Source organism: Rhinolophus sinicus, linkage group LG01 (assembly GCF_036562045.2).
Source record: "Rhinolophus sinicus isolate RSC01 linkage group LG01, ASM3656204v1, whole genome shotgun sequence".
NCBI lineage: Eukaryota > Metazoa > Chordata > Mammalia > Chiroptera > Rhinolophidae > Rhinolophus > Rhinolophus sinicus.
In genome coordinates, this window is record NC_133751.1 from 13,684,439 (window position 1) to 13,692,043 (window position 7,605).

At 37.4% G+C, this 7,605-nt stretch overlaps 1 pseudogene; it reads right to left on the reverse strand.

Moving 5' to 3' along the window:
- Window positions 1-6,032: 6,032 nt before the first annotated feature.
- LOC109446500 (ubiquitin-conjugating enzyme E2 D3) lies at window positions 6,033-6,368 on the reverse strand (annotated as a pseudogene).
- Window positions 6,369-7,605: the final 1,237 nt, after the last annotated feature.

The window sequence follows — 7,605 nt, forward strand, 5'->3', positions numbered from 1 at the left end:
TAGATTCCACATATAAGTGAGATCACATAGTGGTATTTGTCTTTCTCAGTCTGACTTATTTCACTTAGTCTGACTTATTTCATTTAGTATAATATCCTCTAGGTTCTTTCATATTGTTGCATATGTAAGATTTCAATCTTTTTATGGCTGAGTAGTAAGTAGTCCATTGTATATACATATACCACATCTTCTTCACATATACCACTGTGGGGACAGAGCCCCAGAAAGCAGTTTCCAGGCTCTCGGCCTCACATGGAAAGGTGCTGGCTCAGGTGGTAAATGGCCATCAACTGTGACTGGATGGCCATTAGCTGTGGCTAGTTGGCCATCAGCTGTAACCAGTGAGCCATTGGGCACTAATATAACTGCTGTGGCTACGCTAGCAGAAAAATGGGGGCTAGCAAGAAGATGGCGGCTGGGCTGGCAAGTGTGGATTGCAGTTAGGATGGCGGGTTGCGGACAGTGTGGATCCAGCCTCCAGTGAGACTATAGAGCTGCCAGCGAGAATATAGTGGTATGACTCCCCTACCTATGGCTCTTGGGTGTTCCTTTTTGGCCTCACCATATCCTGCGTTCTTATGTGGGGAGCGGGAGCACAGACCCCACCTGATGACTCCCCGCATGACAACCACAATACATCATGTATTGATGGGCACTTGGGCTGGCTACTTGTTGTTGTTTTTATGTTGTTTATTTGTTTTTTTAAGGAGGGCACAGCTCACAGTGCCCCATGCAGGGATCAAACCAGCAACCTTGGTGTTATTAGCACCACACTCTAACCAACTGAGCTAACCGGCCACCCCCAACTTTATTGTTTTTTTTACCAAATTCTTTCAGTGCTATTTATTAAAATGAGAAATAACATTAATGCTGGCCTCTGTCTCATTCTAGCAACAAGTAATATTCATTTATGAAGAGATGAATTAGTTAGGAAAAACAAACCGGTCCTGTCTTTTTTATTAAGAAATGAATTTCAGAGAGAATTTTAATTTTAATGTTTATTGACATTGTAAATATATTTGTAGTGTTTTGATTAATTGTGTGCTAAATGAGCCGTATAATGATATTTTGTGAGAAGAAAAATTAAAACAAAAAAGAAACTGTACAATCACAGGAAATTAAAAAATAAGTGTTAATTTACCTTCTTTTTTCTCAGTGACTTATGATAGGCTTATTTAGCAAAATTCTTTCGGTTATAATATATTATTGTATTAGAATAAAGTTCTGTGGGGGAAAATGAAATGTGAATAAGACTTTAAGGAACATTATAAGATATACACGAACATATATACTGGAGGTGCCAAAAAGTGTACACATTTTAACAGATGTTATCTATGTATTACTTTTCAAAATTGAATTGAATTACAATAGCAGTGTGTAGTATGACATTGGCTCAAAAGATGGTGTTAATCAAATGAGTGCTAACATCATTCATTGTATTATAGTTTTTAATACAGTTTTTTCCTTTCTTAAAATGTGTATACATTTTTTTGGACCCTCTGTATTTTTAAATGGACAAATGGTGAGTATCAATTTCCTTTGGAATTTATATTTCTTTGGAAACATTCAAAAGAGCAGAGTAACAGTTTTATTTTAAATTTGTTTTTTGATATTTACAATTTACTGTAAGTCGCATCTAGCAACTACTTAAACTTACGGTAAAAAAGTATAGATGCCAACGTAAAAATGTGTTAGATGAGGGTACAACATCTTTTGGAATTGTTTTAGGAACTAGATGAGCAAAAGAGGTTGAAGACCAGTTCATAGAAAACATCCATAATTATTTAAAAGCTAGATTTCAAATGAGATTCATAACCACTAGGCTGCAGGAGATGGAAAGCGTTGCTGGGAAGAGCCACACAAGGTGAACTTGCCTCTGATAGTAGGTGGGGTCTGGGGTCGGGAATGATAGAATTTGCAGAGTCCAATCTGACAATCGGCAGAAACTAAATCCTCACTGTGGTTTGCAATTCCTGGGAAGGAGGTGATGTGTGGATAGGAGCAGGAGAGTAGAGATGGCTGCTTGGAGGAAATGCCTAGGATTTCATCAAGTTCCATTCATATCGTTCCTCCTAGTGTACCTTATGGCTGTGAAGCCCAGCTGCCCACAGTAATTACCTATCTCATTAATGCACCCTGTTTAGTTCATCTCCCTTCTCTGTCTCACTTTCCCCACTGCCCCACTTGTGCTTCCTGAGATCACCTCCCAAATAAAGTACCTGCACCTAAATTCTATCTCAAGGTCTGCATTTGGGGGCATCCAAACCAAGACATGCACTGTAAGTTACTTTCTTAAATAGCACAAGTTTAATTTCAATTCAGTGTAGCATGCATTTATTGAGTGCATTCTAGGTTGGCTCTAGGGACACCTGGTAATTATTTATTGGCTAATTAATCAGATGGAATGGCCAGGATTATCATCTGATTCTTTTTCTACTGAGTGTACATAAAGAGATTTGGGAAAAACTGACCTGAAGAAATTAATCTTAAAAAGAGGTGATATGTGTAGTGATAAGCTGATCTGTCAAAAGCCGGAAAACAAATGCAGAGACATAATGAAAGTTGAATATTTAGTGCAATTCTTTTGGAATAACTAATTTTGCAGTAAACATTTTTTCCTTCTTACGAAATTTGCTACTGCTTCCCTCATAGCAACCAGGAACCATAAAAGAACCCAAGTATCACGTCTGGTTTTAACACAGCAGTTAAGCTTTATTTGTAAGGGCAAATAAGAATCATGTTCTATTCTGGAGTTAATAGGAAATAAGCAAGATTTCCTCCTTAACTTTCATTATGGCTCCTGCAAACGCTAGTAATGCAATTATGTAAATGTGTAACTGAGGTTTGGAGTGCTGCCTTTATTATTTAACGGTAAAGTTATAAAACGTCTAATTTACATATTACTTTTTGTGTGAGTGTGTGTAGCAGTGGTCTAACACTTATAAACAAGGCTCTGTGTTTTAGAGAAGGTTTAAAACAGGGGCTTCTGGCTGTGAGAATATAGAGTCTTACGCAGTATTTGGCCTTGAGCTTTGAACAGGGAGGTATGGTTATAACTACAATTGGAGAAGACCGAAACCAAGGAGAAATAATGTGTGTTAATAACTCTGATAGGTTATTAACAAGTAGAGCCAGAAGGCTTGGAGGGGGAACTGAATTGCAAACCTCTCTTGGATGGTTCCTCTGTATGTTTGACCTTGAGCAAGTGGTATAACCACTTTTTCCACTTGAAGAGATGGGGGTCCACTTTTGGCACTTAGAATCATCACTGGAGCATTGGTGGCAGTTGGTTTGCTTTTTGATGCTCAGGATTACTGAATAAGTTCTTTCTTCTCTGCAACGTTGCAGCATTTTAATAAGGAACAGACTGGGTCAGGAAAAAGGAAAAAAAAGACAGAGTGATGAGACAGTGTTGGCTGCTAATGTCTGGGCTGGAAAGAAGCTAAATTATTATCTACAATTTAAAAATCGTATTTTGGCTGTTACTCTGTGCTACACATTTTACAAAGATGACCTCATTCCATTGTTTCATTAGTCCCGTGAGGTGAGCAAGATTATTTACATTTTGTAGATGAAGAAACAGTCTACCAGAGGTAATGTGGCCAAGGTTTTAAACTAGAAGTCAAAGAGCAAAGATTTGTTTTAATTTCTTTTAGCAGCTTTGGCTTAATTTTTATTAGATAAATTTATTAATTGATAGATAGCTGTAGTATGCATTTTAATTTTATTGTGGTAAGAACACTTAACATGAAACTTAGCTTCTTACATTTTTAAGTGTGCGGTATATTATTGTTGACTATAGGTACAATATTGTACCGCAGAGCTCAGAAGGTTATTTATTTTGTTTATGTCAAGTTTTATGCCCATTGATTAGTAACTCCTCATTTCCTCCCCACCCCCTCAGCCCCTGACAACCATTATTCCTTCTACTCTTTGATCTATGAATTTGACTATTTTAGATACCTCATATAAATGGGATCATGCAACATTTGTCTTTCTGTAACTGGCTTATTTGACTTAACCTAATGTCCTCAAGTTTCATTCACTTTTTCACATATTGCAGAATTTCCTTCTTTCCTAAGGCTAAATAATATTCCATTGTATGTATATGCCATGTTTTCTTTCTTTGTTCGTCTGTCATAGACACTTAAGGTTGTTTCCATATCTTGGCTCCAGTGAATAGTGGTACAACAAACAGAGGAATGTTAATATATCTTTGAGATCCTGATTTCAATTCTTTTAGATAAATACTCAGAAGTGGGATTGCTGGGTCATAGGGATTAATTCTATTTTTAATTTTTTGAGGAGCTTCCGTACTCTTTCCATAGCAACTGCATCATTTTTTGCATTCCCATCAATAGTGTGCAAGGGTTTCAATTCCTCCACATTTTTGCCAATATTTGCTGTTTTTTTTTGTGTTTTTTTTATAATAGCCGTTCTGACAAAAGTGAAATTATATCTCATTGTGGTTTTGATTTACATTTCTCTGATGATTAGTGACATTGAAAATTTTTTCATATATCTGTTGGCTATTTGTATGTCTTCTTTGGAGAAATGTCTATTAAAGTTCTTACTCCATTTTTAATTGGGTTATTCATTATTGTAATGTTGTTGTATAATTTCTAACCAGTAATGTATAGGTCTTCCTTTTCTTCTAACACCTCTCTTTTGAATTGAGGCTACTGGAAACTCGGTGATGTTTCAAGATTCCCAGAATTATAAGCAACAGTGAGTCTGCTGTTATACAAGTTTATCTACTACATTTGGACTCTCCTTTGGGTAAATCTTTTCAAACAATTTATTTTCTTTTTTTAAATAAAGATTGTGTTTAACCTTCTGTGTATTTCTCAATCCCATGTCACTGTAGACATTTTTAATCACGTTTGTTCTTTTAACTGGGACTATTATCTGGTTTCATTGTTTCCAAGTGGAAACTGAGTTTTCCTAGTCTTTATTTTACATACAGTTTAGCCTCATCTCCTCGTCTCTTCCTGCTCTGTTCCAAAACGCTTTCCACACCCTACCTGTATAGGAAAAGATATTTATACTTTGAACAAAATTGACAAGTCCTAATGATAGCGTAGTTTTCCACTTTACTGCAGCTTTGTAAAATTTAGGAAAGAACATAGGCGAAGAGTAGGAAAAATATATCTGAAGTGACATAATATGATATAGTGGGAAGCCAGATAACGAAGTTGGAAGAGGATACTAAGAAATTAATCAATAAATTAGCATCCGGATAAGATAAAGCTTAGAAAAATTTATCTATCACATAGAAGACAATTTTTGTTGAAGAGGTATCAGGACAATGATATGACAGAAAATTTGGAGTAGAAAAGGGGTTCCACACCTCTTAACACTATGACAACTCCATAAATGTCACCTATTATCCTCCTGTGCAGCATAAGGTGGTGGTCAGAAGTGTCAGCTCAAGTCAGACAGACTTGGGAATAAATTCCAGGTCTATCATTACTGACTGAACAAGTTATTTAAGATTCTCTCAGCTTTAGTTATCTTAACTATATATGATAACTAGATAGATAGTGCACCTAAAGTGATTGATAAGGTACCTGAGGCAAGTTAACTTATTAAAATAATTTCTTTAAACACAAATATCTTAAGCTCCTGCTGTATGCATTTCATAGAGCTTGTGGTCTAGAGAGGGAGGAAGACTATCAAGTAAGCACACATAGGTGGGTAATGGCAGACGGAGAAGGAGAAAAGCAGAATATCAGGAAAGCGTGAAGAAGAGAGATCTGGCCTGATCTGGGGGCAGAGAAAGTTCCCTAAGAAAGTGAAGTTAGGCTGAGAAATAAAGGAGTATTGGGAGTTAAATAGGTAAAAGAAAGGGGCCTGGGAAAGGATATATATCTATATCTAGATCTAGATAATTATATTATATATAATATTTTTATCTATCTATCTATCTATCTATCTATAATACAGGTTGATATATATGTGTCTATAGACACACACACACACACACACACACACACACACACAATGTAGGTTAATCTAACTTTAAGGTAGCATCACGTGGCATACTTCTGAGTCCATTCCTGGGATATTCTGTTGTACTTATCTCTGTCTGTTTCCTAGGTCCATGCAATCTCTGGTACTAGGGGGTTGTCTAGGTTTGGCTCACATAGCAGTGAACAAATAGATAAAATAACTTTAGAAATAGTTCAAGCAGAAGACCACTGTGATCTTAGATTGCGACAAATGCTGCCATTACTGTTAATATTTGGATGATAAATTCTTATTGTAAATGCAAACTTGGGTAGTTTGAAGGGGTAGTCTGTAGGAAAATGAATTGTCAAAAAGAATATGCTACCTTGATATGCGCTGTCATTAGGCTTCATAATTGTGGCTTGTCAATGACACTTATCATGTCCAATTGGGCCTGTTATACACACTACGTCCCCAAGGCATTGAGGATCATGGGTTTTTCTGGGGAACCAAAGGTAGGCCAATGTGGCTGGAGCATTGAGAGTGAATGAGGGAGTTCAAAAGATGAGGCTGAATGGGTGGGTGGAGGCCACATTACTTTTGGACTTTGTCCAAATGCAGTGGGGAGCCAATGCAGGGCATTAAGCTGGGGAGGGACATGATCCATTGTGAGAATAGAATGACGGAGGGCAAGGCTTCATGCTTGCCTTTGCTGTCCTTACGGTGAGAACTGATGGGGCAACAGAGTGGTGACAGAGGAAATAAGAAAAGTGGAGAGATCCAGGAAATACTTAGGAGGTTAAATTGACGGGATCTTGAGGGACTGGGTATGGCAGTTGAGGAAGAGGGAGATGTTGTGGATGAATCCTGGTCTTCTGGACTGGAAATCGAACATGTGGTGGTGCAATTTCATTGCCATGGGCAATACTGGAAAGCACCAACTTGGCAGAATACCTACGTTCTTATTTACACGCAGACATAGTTTAAAAATCTGAAACCACAGTGTACATCTTACCTAAAAACTTACTTTTTTCCTTAATAACCTAAATATTCATATGCATATATCTATGCAAACACATATACACACAAATATTAGGTTTCACAATTGGTCTAAACTCGTAAAATCTTTATTTAGCTTTATTATAAACTTATGAAATTTCAGACAGTTCTTAATATTTCTAAAAATCTGTCTTATACGCTTTGTTCCTAGGTTTCTGAGCAGCTGTCATGCATCAATCCTGTGGTCAAACACTTATTTTGTCCCTAGAGAATGAAATTTGTGCTTTTAGGATTCAGCATCATACGCAGAGCCCTGAGCCACTGTCCTGTCCTACCATTGTCATTTCCTTTCTCACACCAAGGGTACTGTGTTTCCTTGGTTTTGACTCTGTTAGACCCTCTGCCTTCGATGTCCTCTAAACAATTCTGCCCCAGATGCACTTCTGTTTATCCTTCGAGGCCTCTTTGAAACATCACCTCCTCTCTGAAGCTTTTCTGGATGCCTGTCAACTTGTTTCTAAACTGCCTTGTTCTGGTGGAAGTTTATATCCCAGACAGACCTGAATTAAAATGAAGTTGTTTCAGCTCATAGAGACAGAGAACAAACTGATGGTTGCCAGATGGGAGTGGGGTTGGGGGGATGGGTGAATAGGGTGA